Genomic DNA, 20,486 nt, shown 5'->3' on the forward strand with positions numbered 1-20,486 from the left:
TTAAGGGGAAGTATTCAGAGCAAGAGCACTGCAAGGTAATAGATTGTTTCAGTATGAAAAAACATTATGCTTAGTGAAGCTTTTCACACAAGGACAGTATTTATAACATGTATGTGAAAGGGTGGGCATAACTAGCGTATATACAAAGACATTCCTCAATGCAAAATTAATTTCAGTTGTGCGATGTCCTTGAATTTGTTTTTAGTCTGCACCTCTTACCTTTTCTTTTCTAGAACAGCTTGTTTTAAAACTGAAACCACTGCTCAAAATATATGAACATAAAAATTAAGATTCACAAAAGCATTTTGTTAACCGCATTTTATGAAAGTTCATGTGCTCATCCTATTGATGATATTATAGTTTAGCTGTGTTTCCATTCATTGTTTGTACAGTAATAAGTTCAAATGTTGTAGAAATTATAATTACAAAACTGTCTTTTGAGAGGAAGGGGAGTAAAATAGCAATATTACATTATATGAAGCAGAACTCTTCATCTAGCAACCAAAATCAGATCAAACACCCCACCATTTACCTTCTCAATTAAACTGGTCATCTATTTTCCTTTCAAGTATGTTAAAAAAATCCTGTGGTTGTGAACAAATCTTCAAGAACCATAGAAGTTTCTCATCGTTCAGAAGATTCATATAATAAAACATTTCTTCAAAATATTCATATATGCCCAGATTCTAAATTACTTTTCATCTGATAACTGCCTTTCATTTACTGCAGCTAGCAAAGAAGGAAGTGAATGTATATTTTCTTGTAGTTGCTATCTATTAGACTGGTCTGGGGTCTTCAGCCAGCCATGCAGGAAAATGAATAAGCATGACGTTGATAAAGCAGCTGTGATATAATAATTTAAGGGTGAAAGAATCTCCTCTAAACAACTCATATAATGAAGACATATTTCCTATTATTATGTCATAAAGTCATTCAAGACCATGCTGGTAGATTCAATCATCATTATTATTATTATTATTATTATTATTATTATTATTATTATTATTATTATTATTATTATTATTATTATTATTATTATTATTATTATCATGGAAATTAGTTTAATAGATGATATTTTTGTGCACTTTGCACTTCAAAAATTATTTTGAAGTATATTCTTGGAAGAAAATGTAGTCTCTGATAGTATTCCTCAACATGATATGTACATATTACCTGTTCAGTGTATACAAAAGATAAAAGCAATTTGAATGTCTGGTTCAAGGTCCATTTAAGTCAGCAGAAAGAATTCCTTTAACTTGAATGGGCTTCGGGGACAGAACCGTCTTCACAAATGTTTGTAATCAGCCTAGCTAGCCTGTACAAACCCTATTCACATCATTCTTCCAGGGAACATGAATAATTTCTCTAAGAATTGTGCAGGGTTTTTTTTTTGTTTGTTTGTTTTCAGTTCAGGACATTAATAGTTTGACCTTAATCGTCCCAGTAATCAGCCTCCTCCTCATCTTGGAAGATCTAAGGAGTATTTTGAAGTAACTAAAAGTAGCGTGAATACTTTGTTATTGGCATCTTTGGTAATTGTAAATGCTTCTAGCAGTATCCAGCTTTGTGTTCAAGCATGTTATGTCAACTAATGGAATTACATGGGAGTCTGAAGAAGTTTGAGGTGAAAACAGATACTGCTTTTTTCAGTAACCGTGTTATTTTAAAGCTAATTTTATTATATTTTGAATATTACTTCTGAAACAAATTGAAGTATTTGAGACATTTAAAAAATAAAGTAATTATGTTCTTTGTTTGTTTGAGTTATATTTACTGTTAATAAATTTGTTAGGTCATGGTATCAAGAACATGACTGCAAGACACAGAGAAATGAGGAAAGAAGTATATGTGTTTAAAGGATCTTTCAATATGAAAAAAAATCCAATCATGATATTGAAAATGCTATCTGAAAATAGCACCTATACTTTATGATTTGCTTATTGTAGAATAGTTCTAGAAACACAGTTTTGTGAATTTAAGATGTTTCCTTCAAGATACCTGATATATAGCGGTAATTTTAGATGAGAAATATTATATTATTTTGGGGTTTTTAAACTACAGAGAAAGTAATAAAGAGAATATGTCTAGTAAAGTGATTTAACTAAATACTGTGGTGTGCTTTCATAAACAGTACTGATAATTGCTTTGGTGTTTTCTGTCAAGAGAAACAAGTGTATAAGTGTAGACATCTAGCTTTACAAAGTGGTTGCCACCCGTTGATTGTTTGCATACACGACTGACTCCGCAAAGCACAGCAGAACAGTGCTTTCAAATGACAGTAATAAAACAAATGACATAATGTTATTAGTTAATGAGAGAAATTTCAATCCAGTATTGTAATAATGAAGGCATGAGGGAGCACTGGCAGATGCTGTTGGAATGCAAAACAGAAGGGCTTCTGAAGAACGGTCTACTTAACCATCATCATCTTTTCTGGGCAATATGCAGAAATTGTGTTATACTTTTAAGGTCTCACAGGTATTCATTTATTGGCAGTGTGAGTGAAAATAAACTGTATTAATATGACAAAGAGTAGTAGGAAAGTTTTACAGATCAGCTCCTGTAACATGACTTGTAGGTAGCCCGGTCTAGACAGGCACTTGTTTGTGCAAGATTAATCTCCATATTTAATCAAGACCCAGGAACCACTTGTGGGCATGTAATTATAGATAGTAACCAGACTAAGTGCACATAAATATAGGAATGTTATAATGCATTTAACTTAAGAAAAATATGTGATCCTTGACCATATATTTAGACCACAAGAATCTTAGTGTTATTTAATTTTTATGACAGCTAGAAAATTATATGTATTCAATTCTAGCTTGAATTCATCCATTTTTAGGCTAATAGCTTAACTACTGATGTACATGAATGGTTCTCGGTAACATTTTTAAAAGTGGTCGTATAGTACAAAGAGCTGGAATTCAACTCATCTAATTATTGATGTTTTCAGTCTAGTTTTCTACATCTGAGTCAATATTTTTTATAGTTGGAGACATAAGAGGATATCTGCAGGTCATGACTGATCTATTCCATAATGGTTGTTCATTTTACAGTGAGAGGATTCATACAGGAGTGTATTTCAGTATATTTCTCTCCATAAAGAGTGACTGTACAGCTAACCCTCTGTATCTTGATGTTCACACTGAAGATCTCGAAAATTAGGGGAGAGAAATACTCCTCATAATTTAAAAGTTCAGCACAGAAGCTTTTGAAATTTAGAAATCCTTCTGAAAGTGAAATTCAGAGTCCTCTATGAGACAAAGCTACTCTATTCCCTATTTAAGAAAAAAAATAAATAAAAAAGACCCCAAAAAACAGGAGGAATGTGGAAGGGAGGTAAAAAGATGCACAGTAGTTTTATGCCAGCTTGAGGAGGACCTGCCTGTGTTTGTGACTCCTCTGCATACCCAGGTTCTGATTATAGATGGTTAGAAGGAGGAAGTTTTAAAAACTCATTATTCTCCTGAGCCAGAGCCTTTCCCATGCCAAATCATAATTCTACCTGGAACTGAATTATCACCATAGCTGCTCTAGAGCCTTACAGACTACACTAAGACTCATGTAAGTCTCTCTGTCCTGCTAGTGCTAAAGCCTAAGTTTCTCTAAACCAAAGCCCGACAACTCTTCTTAATCCCCCTTCTCTTCAGAACACCCCATATTCCATCCTGCTTGAGACTCCAGCTCTACCTGAAGTCTCCTAAACCTTATCCACATCAAGTCTCCCAGTATGTTCTGTCCTGAGACCTTGTTCCGCTTTCTTGTGATCCATCTAATACATCACATGGCTTCCCGTTCCTCTGAATCCGTGCTCTGCCTGTGGTCACACCAGGACCAGGGCTGAAACACCTGGGATGGAACACCTCATCTATGAGGACTGGCTGAAAGAGCTGGGGTTGTTTAGCCTGGAGAAGAGGAGATTCCGGGCAGACCTTATTGTGGCCTTTCACTACTTAAAAGGGGCCTATAAGAATGATGGGGACAGATTTTTAGAAGGATCTGTTGCAATAGGACAAGGGGTAATGGTTTTAAACTAGAAGACTGGACGTTCAGGCTGGACATGAGGAAGGAATTTTTGACACTGAGGGTAGTGAGTGAGACACTGGTGCAGGTTGCCCAGAGCGATAGTAGATGCCCCATCCCTGGAAGCATTCCAGGCCAGGCTGGATGGAGCTCTGAGCAACCTGATGTAGTTGAAGATGTCCCTGCTCACTGCAGGGTGGGGTGGACTAGATGATCTTTGAAGGTCTCTTCCAACCTAAACGATTCTGTGGTGACCATCAGCAGGGCTGCTCAGCTCCTCTTGACCCATGTGCAGCGAGCATCCATGTCTGCGTGCCCATGCACTGCTGATAGCTGCTGTATTCCCCCATTGGTGCAACCATTGAGAAAAATAATCCCTAGATTTGGTTCTTCCAGCTGAAATTTTTGGGGCAGCTAAGGAACATAGAACCATTAGGAAGAGAGAACAAACCATCTGAGTGACCTATGGTCCAGTCAGCCTCATAATTATCTTTAAATGATAAGTGACATGAGAGGAACATCAAACATTAACAGTCAACAATCCTTTCTCATTTCTTTACTCAGATGTTACTCACATTCACTTAACTGAGACTCTTGTACCTGAAAATAATAACTTCATTGCCACCTAACACAAATCTGTAAACAAAAAACAAGTCTTCTAACAAGAGCCAATGAACTGGTATATTTCAGACAGAGAAGTGTTTCAGACCTTTCTTTTATATTTGTAAGACTTCATAAGACTTTGTCAGCAGGAGCAACAAAGGTCCCTTGCAACTCATTGAGATCCCATTGCATTGCAGAAAACTGATTTTCATATTTTCGTAGGGGGAGCAGTTTCACTGGAAAATACTGATCCAGTGGCAGTCTACACGTTCCATAGGCACATACTGATTGAAGAGAATTTTTCAACGTAGAACTCAGCAACTGTCTTTCAGTTGACCTGTTTCTGGTCTCATTTTCTACAAGCCTGCTAGTCTCAAGGGACTTTGACTTCTGGATCTTGTGGCTAATTTACTCCCTCTTTAGTACTGACCTGTCTTCCAAGCTCCTCACTGTCCTTGATTATTCATGCTGAACAGTTCATTTATCAGACATCCTGGCTATCAGACTGCTGAGCTTGGTTAGACCCTTGGTTCTGCATTTGCTGGGCTGTTTTCTAGCCCAGTGCCAGCCTCAGCTTCTCATCTCCCTTGACTGTGCAACCAATAGTCAGCATTTCCTCCAAGCATTGCCTTCCCACCTCTACATGGGCTTGGGGATCACCAGACTTCCCTCCTGCTTTGTCACAAGGGTTCTGAACACCCCAGCTAGCTCAAGAAGTCTGGTGAACAAAGGCAATATTACAATTTCAAGATAGAGTCTCTCAAAATTTTATAGGTTACAGAAAACTACAAAACTAGACAGCATTTGTCTAGCTTATTAAAATCTCATTGATGGATACTCTGCACCCTCATAAGACAATCTGTTCCAGACCCTAGCTATCACTTCTAGTAAGCTTTTTCTTTATGTCCTAATTAATCTCCCTTCGTACAGTTGAAGCTTGTTATTACTTGTACTACCTACAATGGACATGAAGAATAGTTTATACTGTTCCTCTCTGCGGTTACCTTCTATCATGTCTTTCCTGAGTTTCAGGCTGGATTCAACTTATATGACTTATATTTTTCATTTTAAGTCATGTTTAAATCATCATCTCGGATGATGTTTGTGTTGCACTCTCCATTCCTTCTAGGCCGTCCACATATTTTTGGAATTCTAGTACCCAAATCAAATATAATATTCCAGTGAAATATGTCTTCAAGCCAGCTACAGCAGAAAGATTATTTACAGGCAGTTATTCTAGAGCCTGGATTTGTGCCATTGACTGCTTCTGCCCAAGTGTGACATTTTTCACTTCTGTCTGTGGAAATTCATCCTGTTCTTACAGAACGTGTATCCAACATGCAGTGATCATTTTGAATTTTATTTCTGTCAGCAAAAATGCTTACAGCTATCTCCAGCTTGGTTAGACCTTCAGATTTCATAATTTCACATTTTTTTAAACTTTTATGTTATCAATAAGCAAAGTGTTGATTATAACAGTAGATCCTTGGGAATCTCAAATCAGTATACTCTTATTTAACAGGAAACCATTGAATGTAGTTTTCCAACTGGTTTTGCATATAGAAGTAACAATTTAGACGATTTTTAGTCAGCTTCTGCAAACATTGTTAGGAGCAGAAACTTCACTAAAGCTTTTTTTGACTACAAAACAAGTAAAATCTCATTTTACCCTTTGTCTTACACACCCCCCTACACCTCCACCCTTCAACCCCACTTACAGAAATTCTTTTTGAAAAATTGTTTTGGTGCTTAGTCATCATCTCTTTTGCCGAGGTTTGCAGTCTTTTTGTTTGCTAATATATTCCACTATTTTTCTAGAAATGGAAAGGAGTTTGACTGATACATAGTTTTCCAGCTCTTTGTACTTTCCCTTTTTTAAGGATAGATAGGTAACTTTGATTTTTTTCCAGTCTTCCAGAATCCCATTCATCATCCATGAGTTTATTAAGTGCTTCTGAAAATGCTTCAGCAGTTTCTCTATATTCTGTGAATTTCATCATATTGTGATTATTTAAAGCAAACTAACTTATGTTTGTCTTCCCTAGCCTTTCTTTTTTTTCTCTCTTACATGCTTTGTTGTTTGTGCTAATTAACCCTATCTGCCTGATTTCATCTAACTTTTTCAGTGAACACTGAAGCAGTAAATGCATTAAACATTTAGGGATTTGTTAGTGCCATAATTTAATAGGTTTTTTCCCTGTTGAGTAGTGGACCAGCTTTTTCCTTTGTCTTTCTCTTGCAACTAATGTACTTATTGATCTTTTTCTTTGCTTGTTCTTTGCATAGTCATTGCTGGGTGTTTCACATTTTGTGCCTTCACTTTTCTTAGCATGTCTTTCTATGTTCCTGGTAGTTCTGTTATTCTTTTGCTCTTCGTTTCTCACCTTAGTGATTTGAATAGTATTCATTTTCTGTACATACTCTTCTTGTGTCTGAAGTAATTACTTTGTGATTTTACAGAGTTGGTCTTGCACAATTTCTGTCTTCTGTGTTAGATAATTTGCAGTCACATTTTAAATCGAATTTCTTATAAGGAAGTTTTAAATTGATTTTTTTTTTTTTCCTGAGGGATCTTGTTATTTGTGAGTTTCTTGAAGTATTTTTTTAATGTCTTTTATATTTATTTTATTGTTGTTCCTCCGTTCCATCCTAAGACTTAAAAATGCTATGATTCCATGGTCACTCACCATTTAGTCACTTACAATGCTGTAATTATGACTGACAAGTGATTTGTATACTGTATTGTTTATTACTGCACAAGAAAACTCGAGTTTTTTTCTCAGATTTTAGTGAAAGTAAAGCTTCAAAGTCTGTAAGTAATTTTTTAAACGTTGTATCAAGAAGCTTAGTCCAGAGAAGCAATTAAACACCAAACATGTTAGTGAAACACACACCTCCATGGGTTCAGGCATCTTTCCCGTATTACGATCTGACAGCCAAATTTGTGTGTGATGCGTGACAGCCTGCTGAAACACATATTCTATATCAAGTCGTAAACTGACAGACGTTCTTGATAAAAGTGCGTGAGTAGACTTAATGTTTACAACTGATTACTGACTTTCATGTGATGCCAGGAATAAGTCAAATTGTATTGAACAGTAATGTTTTTTGATGACTCATTCACAAACTTACCATTGATAGTGAATACCAGAAGCTAGAGAAAATTTGATTGTCTGTGTGCAGAACTGTAATCTGAAAATCTGCCATTTAGCTGATACCTAACTTTGTAGGTGCTGCAGTTTCTAAATTGCTGAAGGTGCTTAAAAAGTGTACTTCCATAAATATGTAGAAACACTTCAATTTCTAATGTTTTAAAAGCTTTTAATGTAACCATAGTGGTGTACAAAATTTGGAGATCATCATGCTAAAACCCCTTGGATCCTGATTCTCATAAACTGCGCAGGATTAGGCTCAAGGCTCACTATGAAATACTGTAGCAGGCCTGGCTTTTCTTGGAGGCTTCCATGGAACCAAGTCTTATTTTGCATACTAATCAGTAATACTGAATGGACTATAGGAGATCCAGGTAGACTTACTTTCTACCTGAAGGAATTAGGGAAGTTCTTTTCACAATTTTTGACTCCTTCAGCATGATAATGCAGGCTAAAACTCAAGCAGCTTTGAAAACTTCACAAACTCAGTTCTCCAAAATAGATGCATTTCCTGCCTGCTAAATAAAAGAACAACACTGTTCTCACTATTAATCCAAATAAGTAATTTCCTTCAAATAAGAATACTTAACACATTATTTTAAAATGCAGCAGTTTTTCTTGTCCTCATTTGATCCAGGATCTCTCTGGCTAGCATGCCAGGCTCAGTTTTTCACTCCTGGAAACAAGTAATCACTGAGTTCCACTAACACACAACACGAATGAATTTCCTGTGTGTTTCACCATCAAGGATCAGACCACAATACAGCACAATAAAAAAGATCAAGGGCCGATAACATCAATAAACCATGACTTCCCTATCACTGTGAACACGATGAGATTTCCAAGCTCCTTCTCCCCTCTGGCCTTTGAGATCAAAGATCAACAAATGATTATGTGATAAAGCAGAAGCAGATGATCCAACCCAGCAGTGTCTTGCATCGTTTTTCTCAGGGGAACTTAGAAGCCGTTACTGGGTAATTTCTCATCTGGTCTAAAAACCATTATCTGTGGAGCATTAGTGGAACCAGGCTATTTATTCTGTTCCTTGCTGCACAGAAGGCCACTGTGCGAGATAAATGGATACCACAACCTTGGCTACACTTAGACATTAACAATACATTAAGTTGTGTCTTATTTTCAACTGATGCACATAACTAACTGTCAGAATATCTTTGGGATATTAACTTTTAAATAATAAATAATCTCCCTCAAGCAAGATAGAAATGATGATTAGAAAAGGAAATATTCTGAAGAATTAGGCAAGCTATTTTCTCCATCTTCCGCTGAAGGCATAAATCTCTGCTGGCCAAAGTGTTAATAAAACTCACAGTCTTCTTTGGATTCTTCCTAAGTTAGAAAGACCAGATAGCATCAGTTTACTATAAGGTTTTCTTTTGCCTTCATTATGCTAGAACGCTACTCAGAAATCTGTCTTTGTAGCTGGCTCAACTTAGTATACAAGCATTCTTGAAAAGTTGGACTGTTATTATTTAATAGTCAGTGTCTTCCTACCTTCAGGTCTTGCTCTCCTGGGTGTTTTGATCACGGGCCTTGTTAGGGGAAGGAATTTAAATTTATTTTCTGGGACAGGGAACTGCTGCACACCTGGATTTTATCCCAACACAGATTCAGGAAATGAGCTAGTCATGCACCCAGACCCAGGAAAAAAACAATTTCCGAGTCTTAATACACATGGAGATAAAGATACTCAGAATACTTAATTGTACATGGGCCTTTTTAGAAGTAAAGATCTAGTTTAGAAAGTAATTTAGAGTTGGACTGCAATGGAAATACTTTTTGCTAGAAAAGGTACCTTGAATAAAGTCAGCACAGTGCAGACTTTTTTTTTTAATTGCAATATTTATTTTCCAGTTATCTGTTTCTATGGGATGAATCAGAAACAGTCACATCAACATGGTAGAATATTCTTCAGGAAAAATATATTGAAATAACAGTGTGCTGCATCCTTACTTTGGGAATGGAAAATTTTTATAATTAAATACTTAAATGGGTGATAACTGATCTGTATATCAAATAACACACATTTAATAAGGTTCAAAATAAATTATATTATTATATTATATTAGTGGTATATATATACTAAATAATTATAAAACACTAAACGTGCTAGGATTTGTTTAACAGTATATCACTGAGTCAGATATGTTTAATAGGATATCAGTTAGAGCTTCCCCTGTCCTTTCTCTAGTGCTAACCAAAATTTCATGGTTTGACTGTATAAATTGTCAGTGGTAGCAAAGCTTATTAGTGCCAGGCAAAATCAGTACAGCCAGCAGGAGCAGATTTTACCAGAGTTTTTTTCTTCTTCCATCATGATTCCTGAGTTTTGGGGAACCTTTGCTGAAAGTAATTAATTTAGGTTAGACCTTTTAGGCTCCAGCAGGGGCGAGCATATAATAAGGTCAGAGACTAATTTATATTTCATAATTGCATTAGTCATTTGCACTTTGAAGGCCTTTGCAAAAATAATTTAACAGTCAAGGGTTCCCAAACAGTAGAGAACCTGACAGTATTTTTTCTTTTTTGTTTTTTTCCATACATTAATTCAAAGACAATATTTTGTTGCAGTTGAAGACCCCTGAGGTAGTTAAACTCAGGACTAAATTCACCTAGCACTAAACCTGATTGAAGTTGCAGACCCTATGAGTGGGATTAATGTTTTCTAGTTTTAGCCACCTATAAAGTAGCCTCCCATCTCAGAATATCATTGAGGAAAAATACAGTTGCATCATTGTCTGTCTTAACTGTAAAAACTAAGCTGTCCAGGAGAAATTTTGAAACAATACTTATTTATTTACTTATTTATTATTGAAGACTATAGATTTGGTGGAATTTTATTAGCAAGTTGTTAGTGATGCATAAAATAAAATTCTGCATTAGCAGTTAAAAGACAGAATATAGGCAGAACTTTGCAGTTTTAAAATTTCATTATTATTTATTGTAGATTTAGAAAAGGTCAAACCAGTAAAGCCCAAGAAGCAAAGAACATTCTACTTGAATGTGAAAATAAAAGAAAAAAATTTTTTTTTTCCTTTTTAAATTATTCCTCTGAGTCTTTTTTCGTATGTGCCATCTATAAAGACATACGACTATAATATGAGTGTTCACAGACCTTTGTCTGCTCAGTGGAATGGTTTATGTTATGGTGCATTTTTTCACAAAAAATAGTTATGGGTGTCATCTCTTCTCATGTAGATGAAAGTTTCCTAAGCCCCATTTTTCGAGTTGATCCATAATGGTTCTTATAATGCTACTTTCTTCCATGGTTCCTAAATGACCAATGATTATTGCTCATGCCATATAGAAAGTCAGTTACAATAATTTATGCATCTGAACCAAACCATGCAGAAAGATGTCAAGTGAAGAAAAAAAAAAAGAAAAAGAATCTTCATGATAGGAATAAATCAAAGAATTTGCGAAATAGTGATGTAAAGAATGTTCTGATACTCAGCTTCAGAGAAGTAATGCTCATTGCAGCTTTAGAAGTACACTTCAGTGCTACTCATTGCACACATGCTCTGTTCTTCAGCCTCCTAGCATGTGATTACTCATGTATGTGTTATAGAACAGCATTAAGGTATATTAAGCTATATTAATTTGCATCATCTGCGAGCTAGAGGAGAAAGGGATTCCTTCCATACCAGTTTGCTTCAAGTCAAATGTCAGCTTTCTGAGGACAATTTCCCATCCTTGAGAAGAGTCCCTCATCATCAGTCATGCTGGTTTGAGGAGTCCCCTTGAACCACCGATAACAATACACAGGAGCCTTAAGAAAGAGCAAGAAGATCATGTATCTCTGCCATAAATGTCATCCCACTAATGCCTACAAATAAAGAGAGGAAATTAGTTCTCGCAAGGGAACATTCCTTTAGTATTTAATATGCACAAGCTTCCAATGTGAACTTCTGGTCACGGAAGAGAATAGCAGAGCACTTTTAAGAGTCTCAAGAAACGGAAGTTCCCTGGCTGTTCCCCTTCCTCTAGTTTTCACAGTACATTATTTGCTAATTCAGAAACATTTATCCTGCATGCATAGACTACAAGAAGGGAATATTTTGTTGTTCGCTAGACACATGATTTTCATGGTCATGGAGAAAGCGTCTACACCTTTTGAATATCCTGTGTTCAGAGTAACAGTCTTTTTTCAAGAGCTGCAATTATCTGTCATCCCTTAGGATTAAAGTAGGACTAATTTACATGGCTTTTTTATAAGAGAAACATACTGTTGGAACTGAAATGGAAGTTTTCTTTCCTTGAGTGGTCACAGGAGATCAGTGCTCTTGGTGGTCTATCCCCCACCCCATTTTTTGTGAACTGCAGTCTGGAGAAGAGTTGTGGTCATGTTCATTTTGTCACCGCTAGGCAAGCGGCCAGTTCAGGAAATCATTTAATTTGTGATCTTCTTGTGAAACTGGATTTGGCAGGGGATTAAAGGCAGCATCTGCTAAACTGAGTGGAGAATAGGGCTGCCACTTTCAATCTTTAGTAGAGGGCACACAAATTTTATTGCTTTTCTCTCCTGTACCTCGTTTATCTCTTTGATCTCTATTAGTAGAGGGTGAGGAAGCCCCATCAGGAGTTCTGGAACCAAGTACAAAATTCAGAAGTGAGACGAAAGATGCACAAGACAGACAAAGCATTACAGTACTGTTTTACAGATTACAGAAGAAAGGTTGCCCAGAACTGGATGTAAGCTATATCAGCATTGCTAACAACGCAGGCCTAGGGAGGCATTGTCAGACTGCAGATCAAATAATGCAGTGTGGCTCATGTCCACACCACTTAGGGGTACCTTCTTCTAGAGCAGAATGACCACATCCTTTTTATGTACCACTTGGATGTCTGTGCACTTTTGATTCTACAAGACCCTTCTTTTTTTAAAATGCATTTTTTCAGTCTGCAATAATACGAAGGATTTACGAAACCTATCTAAATGAACCAAGCTATTATCATAGAATCATTTAGGTTGGAAGAGACCCTCAAGATCATTGAGTCCAACCATAACCTAACTCTGGTACTAAACCACGTCCCTAAGAATGTCACCTACACCTCCAGCGATGGTGACTCAATCACTTCCCTGAGCAGCCTGTTCCAGTGCTTCACAACCCTTTCTGTGAACAAATTTTTCCTAATATCCAGTCTGAGCCTTCCCTGGCAAAACTTGAGGCCATTTCCTCTTGTCCTATCACTTGCTACTTAGGAGAAGAGACCAACCCCCTCCATGCTACAACCTCCTTTCAGGTAGTTGCAGACAGTGATAAGGTCTCCCTTCAGCCTCCTTTTCTCCAGGCTAAACAGCCTCAGTTCCTTCAGCTGCTCCTCATCAGACTTGTGCTCCAGGACCCTCCAACAACTCAATGTCTTTCTTGTAGTGAGGGGCCCAAATCTGCAGACTATTCAAGGTGGTGCCTCACCAGTGCCAAGTACAGGTGGATAATCAGTTCCCTAGACCTGCTGGCCATACTATTCTTGATACACACCAGGATGCTGTTGGCCTTCTTGGCCATGCTGCTGGCTCATATTCAGGCAGCTGTCGATCAACTCCCCCAGCTCCTTTTCCACCAGGCAGCTTTCCAGCCACTCTTCCCTGAACATGTAGCATTACATGGGGTTGTTGTGACCCAAGTGCAGGACCCGGCACTTTGCCTTGTTGAACTTTGGACAGTTGGCCTCAGCCCAGCAATCCAGATCACTCTGTAAAAACCTTTTTGCCGAAACCCGGGATTGAACCAGGGACCTTTAGATCTTCAGTCTAACGCTCTCCCAACTGAGCTATTTCGGCTGCTGTTTATGCTATATGCCCAGGGATATCACAAGGATATAGGGAGTGAGAAGCTTTCTGGAGCAATATTGGAAGAGTGTGGAGCATGCCAAAGCTTACAGTTTCATTCACACTGTTTTTTCTAAGTGGTCCCTGTAGTAGACCTGTCTATAGCACCACACATATTATCTTGGAAAGAACTAGGAGGAGTGATCTAAAATAAACATGGGAGTAAGTAATTAGTTGTGGGTCCAGTGATCAAATCCAGGATTGTTATCCATTATTGGTGAATAGCTTTAAGAGTGTGTTAAATGCTGGCAGTGCAGTCTAATTTAACATTACAAACATGTTGCCTTTCTTCAGTACCTTAGAATATAAAGTTTTTTTCAAGCAAAGTGATTCTGTATGTATATCCTGTAAATGCCGCTAGTGCATAATCCTTTTGGGATTCCAACTTAATTGTTTCTTGATCTTACAGTACGTAGGTATTGACAATTATGTATTGCATATGTCTTTTGTGGTAGTGTTCTGAAAGACAGTCAATTCAGAGGTGAGAATGTGTAGAGAATGGATTTTTAAAATCTAGGCTACAATTTCAAGATACAATTTATGTACCAAGAGTGGCTGAAAATATCAGATTATCTTTTGGTTGAGTCAGTCATATTCGAAAGTCACTGAAAAATCTATCTGTCTACATAAGCAAAATGCAGTCTGCTTTATGTCTTACACTCTTTTTCATCTTATATATTTTGTTTATTAACACAGAATCAGAAAGGTTTGACAGAGAAACAAAACATAAAATAACTTTAGTTGATAATTTAATACATATGTTTCAAAATTGCCTCTTGTAGTGAAGGAATACCATATGAGGTATACAAGCCTATATATATTAAATATGTATGTATAAAAGGAGATGCACACATATGTATCTTGTGGGACTGTTAGGTCAACATTAAACTAACTGCAGACATCAAAAAGAAACGTGGCACCAATTCCACCTTGCTGAGGTATAATGTTCAGCTTCTGTACAGGATGTATGTTTTCTTTAAGAGTTCATTACTTTCACCACGAATTTGTTCTATGTTATAGATGGCATTCATGCAATTGCAGTTAGATGAACATATAATTTTAAAAACAGATCTAGTAGCAAGAAAATATTCTCTGGACAAAAAAATCTCTAGAGGAGATATAGTTTGATCTAATTTTCTACAGTGGAAATTCAGATGTAGCTTTTACATGCCAATAATACAGAAGTACTAAGTAATAATAATAATAATAATACAGAAGTTGTGAGCCAATATGTCAATAATACAGAAGTTACTAGTAAGTTTGTAACTAAGATAACCAAGCTATACAGGTGAAATAGCAACACTAATGATGATTAGTATAATAGACCGGATTGTTGAGCTTGTCACCATCAGCTCCCTCAATAGAAAATTAAGTGAGAGAGGCACTTTTGAGGCATGATTCATCTCCTCATAAGTATTTTGGCATGATTCTTCCCATAAACAACTTAAATAGGTCAGATGAATCATGCCTTAAACATCCCCACAACCTTCTACTGTTGAAAAAAAAAGGAATATAGTATTTAGCTGAGGTGATAGCTGAGATGAATCACCACCTTGTGTACTTGTGTGATACGTGTGCTAAACTGACGTGTTCTTTCAGTGCCTTCTTTCTTGTGGGTTTTGGGTTTGGCATTGGCATTGTTTAGTAAACAATACTACTTTCATCAGTATTGGCATGCATACGTTCAAGATTATATATGAATTGAACAGTATAAATTACAAAGCTCCATAATGAACCTCATACTTTGTATTGCAAAAATAAAATGTGTATGAATACCTGACATCACAGTATATGTTTTTCTGGAAGTATGATAATATAAATCACACAGAGTCATTAAAAAAAAAAAAAGCAAAAAAAGCAAAAAAAAAAAAGGCAAAAAAACCCCCAAAAAACAACAAAAAAAGCAAAAAAGGATCAAATGTTCTCACAGGTTCCATTGGAAATAGTTAATTCTGCTCAAGCCCTGCTGTCACCAATGCTGATCAGACTGTTAACAGAGAAAGGACCTCTTTGCACAGTTCTGGAGCAGGGCTGGTAAGATTTAAAGGATCTTCACTTCAGAATTGTTTTCCTCAATGTTTTCACTAATTGTTTTCCTTTGTCAATATTCACATTCTGAAGTGCACTAGTAGATGTCTTTGGATGTGTAGAGGTAGCAAAAGACTGAAAAGGGTCTTTCAAAAAAAAAAAAAACCAAAAACATAAATAGGGAAGCTGGAGTCTTTTAGACTTCATAGCTTCATTTCAATTATTGGGAATAACACGCTGAAATAGGTAAAAGCCAAATACAAGAACATATCAAGTTGTTAAGTAACAATGAAATCATGTTTACAGGCGACAAGTCGGGGCAAGCTAATCTAATTTTCCTGTATGGAAATGAAACCAAAATGTGGGTATGTGAGAAGCACAGATGTTGAGTCATTTGTCTTTCCTAAGTCTTTTTACACTATTCAACATGCCATTCTCATACGTAAGTAGGGAATTATCTTGATTAAATTGCCACTAAACAGATGCAAAACTTTTTGGAAACCTGTACTTGATTGCTTAGCCAATGTTCATGGTCAGAATCAAAAGACGCTTCAGTTGCAGTTCTTGGGCAAATATAGCCACCATTTTCACTAGTGTGTTAATGGTGAAATAATTGGTGTGCTCTCAGCAAGTGAGGGAGGGCAATAAGAGCTCATGCACAGGCTGGAAGATAGATCTAGAATTCAAAATAGTGGGTTGTCATTCAATGAGGACATATGCATATTCTGCATTTAAATAGGAATAAGATGATTCTATGATTGGAAAAGGACTGACTCAGCAATTGTTCTGTTGAAATGATGTAGAGACCTTAGTGATTCCCAAAGTAAACATGAGTTAGAGTAGTGATGCTATTCCAAAAAAAATCACCAAAACGTTTTTTTAAGTACTTAGTCAGGGAGAGCTATATATGAATTTGGAACTCATAAACATATAGCTTGTCATCCTGTACTGATTAACCGAGATTTAGACTCATCTAATTTGGAGATAGATTTGGACTTTAGAGATGCCTGCTATCAGGTGTGGAGGACCTAATCTGAAATACCTAAAAGGAGGAAGAAGTAAATAATCTGTTCTTATTGGTGAGAACAAATGAGAGTGTGGTGAAGCACTGGAATTATTGTCTTGAAGGTTGTGGCCTTGTCTGTTACTGTGCATTTTTAAAGAATGGGCTAGATAAATAAGTTAAAATGTAAGATCATAAATCTAGTTGAACCTGGCCTGGTTTCAAAGGATGGGTTAGAGGCCAGCTCAAGCCTTTGTTTCTATGTGGTTTTATTATTTAGTGAGGGATGTTGAAGTCCTGCATAAGCTGGGATACACAGCTGTAAAGGGAGTGGAGAGGTAGGCATCCATTTTTGAGTCATGCAAGAGACACATACCCCTTGTCACACTGGATGATGGTGCAGATCACATGATGGGTTGGAAATCACAGTGGGTTTATAGTTTGGAAGAGACACACAGTTCCAGCAGCCATTATCTGCACTTCCTTCCTGGAAAGCATATCATGCCTTGAGAATGTATGAGTTGTCAGTGCTGCTGCAGGAGTTGCAAAATAGGGGTTAGCAGAGCATCTACAAATAGTGGTAGGGTAAAAGGCAACCCCAGTAAAGCTGTGTAGTAAGTGCAAATCATGTACTGGTTATACTTGTGATATCTCTAAAAGCAAAAAAATGTAGCATTAAAAATGTATTTGGAAAGAATTTGGTAAAAGTTAAAGAGCATGAAGGTGTAAAACTTAAGGGAATAATTTAATGAACCCATATTTACATAATTATTCATACTACAGTAAACATATTTGATTTACATTTGCATCTAACATCTATTGTTCTTTGGCCCGTTGAGCTCAACATTAATAGTCATTAAAAAGCATCTTGCCAAATAAAATCAGGTAATAATAAGTGAGATAATCTAATGAGAGAAATCGATTGGTATTAAAGAAGAGGATGTCAAAAATATTCATAGAGTAGACTGTGTCTTGACAACACACATGGACTATATAAAGAAATTCAGACTGTATAAAGAAATCCAGGTTTTTACATTTTGTTTGTTGGTGCCATGAGGCCAGAGAGCTAGACTGAAAAATCAGATGGGATTTCCCCTTGGCCAAGGCCATTCTACGTGCCGCAAGTTACAAGTGCAGTAGGTCCCCCGGAATTTATAGGGAGAAACATCGCTTTGCCAGGTGGGGGGTTTTTTCTGTTTTTTTTTTTTTCTTTTTTTTTTTTGTTCCCTATAGATGTGTTCTGGTGGGTAGTATACTCAGTAGTCTTAACTGACTACATGGGAAGCTTACAATAAACAGTATGTAATGTGTTTTTACCTTTTTCATGGTAAAAACCATTCTGTCAAAACAGCTCGAACATCATGGACCATATCCAGAACTTTCACCTCAAGAGCTTCTGTTGCAGGCTTGAATAACTGCACAAAACCCTGCAAGTGTTAGTGGGGAGCAAGCAGAATGCAAGCAAAAAGGGTTCATGTGTTGTACTTCAACTGTGTCTGCATTCTAACGTGTGCATGAATTGGAAGTAGAGCTAAAGGCAAGTGTCAACACTACTAACAGCAATGGAGCATTTAATACGTACTCTTTAGTTCTTAGTTGCTAAAAATGGGTTATGAGTTAGTGTAGAAATTAATTGTATTAAAATCAGGAGACATACAGGGTAAGAAAGGGTGAGTCAAAGTAGAGTGAACTGTTCCAATCCATGTCAATAGTTGATCCTGAGATGTTATCATCAAAAGCAGCTACACCGAACATTCAGTACCACTGTCACAAAAAAGCCCTTTTAGAAACCATTTCCCTCTCCTGAGACTTCCTTAGTGTTGAAATAATTTCTGAATTTCTCTTAAATTTGATACGTTTATATGCTGAAACTGTATGCCTTTGCCTAACCAGTTTATAGAACTGGATTTTTTGTGTTGTGGTTGACAGGTGCTATTTTCCTCTTGTAATTGGGAATGAGCGTATTTGTCTGCCTGATTATCCACCTCCTGAGATTTTCTGTCTTGTCAAGTTAGACATGATTTGTTATTAACCTGTCTGAAAGTTGAAGTGCATACATGTATGGTTGTTTCAGAAACCTTAAAGGACATTTTTTTCCTCTCTTTTTTCTCAATAAAAATGGAGTGAAGCAAAGTGAAAGACAATAAATGCCTCTAATCCCATATCAAACTCTTTGGAGGCTCTTTGAAACCCATGACATGTAGTCATAAGTTAAGTAAACAAACTCCTCAGATTTCTTTGACTGACTGGTGTGATGATTTTTAGCATGGAATTCCTCAGACTATCAGATGCAGGAATTCACCAGACTTCAACCAACACTTAAAAGAAAGCTGTCAGATTAAATATGCAGTGATACAAAATGAATATATTTACTTGTTTGATGTGCAAGAAATGTTGATCTGTAGTGCTGCATCTGCTAGAACCTGATTATCATTTCACTTTAACCTGGGTAAATCAAAACCACACTGAAATTGAGCGAGTACTGCCAGAAAAAACTGGGATAAGTGGAAAAAAAAATCAGGTTCTAAACTTTCAGGTATAAAGACAAAAGCTTCATCTGATGTCAGTCATTATCATAGCTTTATGGACATCTTCCTGAGGTTGCTCTTTCTCTTCATGTGTAATTCCTCTGTGATTCCCTGATAATTACTTTTTATAAAGCTAGCACTTAAAGTTGTGATGCTCAGGCAACCCTTTGGAAATCAAATATATACTTTATTTCATTCTAAGAAAAACACATTCCCATCTGTGCAGAAGGAAAGAGGATTTGCATAAATATATTAGAAGTTTGTCATTTATCTACCATTAAAACCACTTTGTAGAAGCATGATCATCTCAGCTTTTTATTCATATAAATTGCAGTATTGTGTTATATTCAATGACACTTTATTTTAATACCAGTTCCTTACAGAAATCTTAGGGATTCACCCTGACTAAATATCGATCTTTTAATCTGAGTGATTTGTTCTAATGTCCCTTTATAGTCAAGGGAGGGGGATGAGCACTTCCAGAGTGCAGTTCATCTCAACCAAAAGTAGTCACCTGAAGTCAGACAGATGAATCATGCCTTAGAAGTGCTTGTTTCTCTCACCTGACTTTTGGGGAGCTTTGCATGACTAGCTCAGATATGTATGTTTGGAGTTATGTGAGATGAATTTTACTCTTCTTATCGATTAAGTTTTCTAACCTTCAGCATCATCCTGCTATAAATTCCAAATTTCCCTTTATAAAAAATACCCTTTAATACATCTGAGATTACTTGCCTTCCTTATTTATTATGGCAAATGCGTAAAAAGGCACATCATAAATCATTATCAGTTTAATGTCCTTTTGCAAACTATGCACAACATTTTACATCAAGAGATTTTCGTACAACTTCGTTATATGATATCAGTTTTAAATCTGTGATCCCCTGGAGTGTTCTGCTTGCAACTCTGAGTATACTTCATTCCAAGGTAGTAAGCAATATATTCAGAATTTAGAAATATTCTCCTCCAGCAAGAAAGCATTGCCTGTGAAATAAACAGAATAATGCAAAATCAGAGAGAAGGTAAACAGAACCCAAGAAGAAAGATAAAAGAGTTTGGTAGACCTCTGTTTCCTGCTAATTATTTCTTTGACTGATACCACACAAACCGATATTCTCTTGTTTTCAAAATGGCAAGATTAGTCATCCCATAATCATCACTATTAAAAAAAGTAACAACAGACTAAAAAAAACCAACAAACCAACAGTTTTGGGAGAAAAGTGGAATCAGTGATTATAACTGGACGAAATAATAACCATTTGATATTCATTCATTGGTTCATATTACAGTCATTC

General features: G+C 36.5%; 1 protein-coding gene and 1 non-coding gene across 3 annotated transcripts in view; one reads left to right on the forward strand and one right to left on the reverse strand.

Annotated features, from left to right (window-relative positions):
* GPC5 (glypican 5) overlaps positions 1-20,486 on the forward strand; it is a 668,409-nt gene that overhangs the window by 71,302 nt on the left and 576,621 nt on the right. The window lies entirely within an intron of this gene.
* On the reverse strand, positions 13,512-13,584 carry TRNAF-GAA (transfer RNA phenylalanine (anticodon GAA)). The gene has a single exon. It is a non-coding gene; the product is annotated as a tRNA-Phe (tRNA).

This window comes from Patagioenas fasciata, chromosome 1 (genome assembly GCF_037038585.1).
Source record: "Patagioenas fasciata isolate bPatFas1 chromosome 1, bPatFas1.hap1, whole genome shotgun sequence".
In the NCBI taxonomy this organism is placed as follows: Eukaryota; Metazoa; Chordata; class Aves; order Columbiformes; family Columbidae; genus Patagioenas; species Patagioenas fasciata.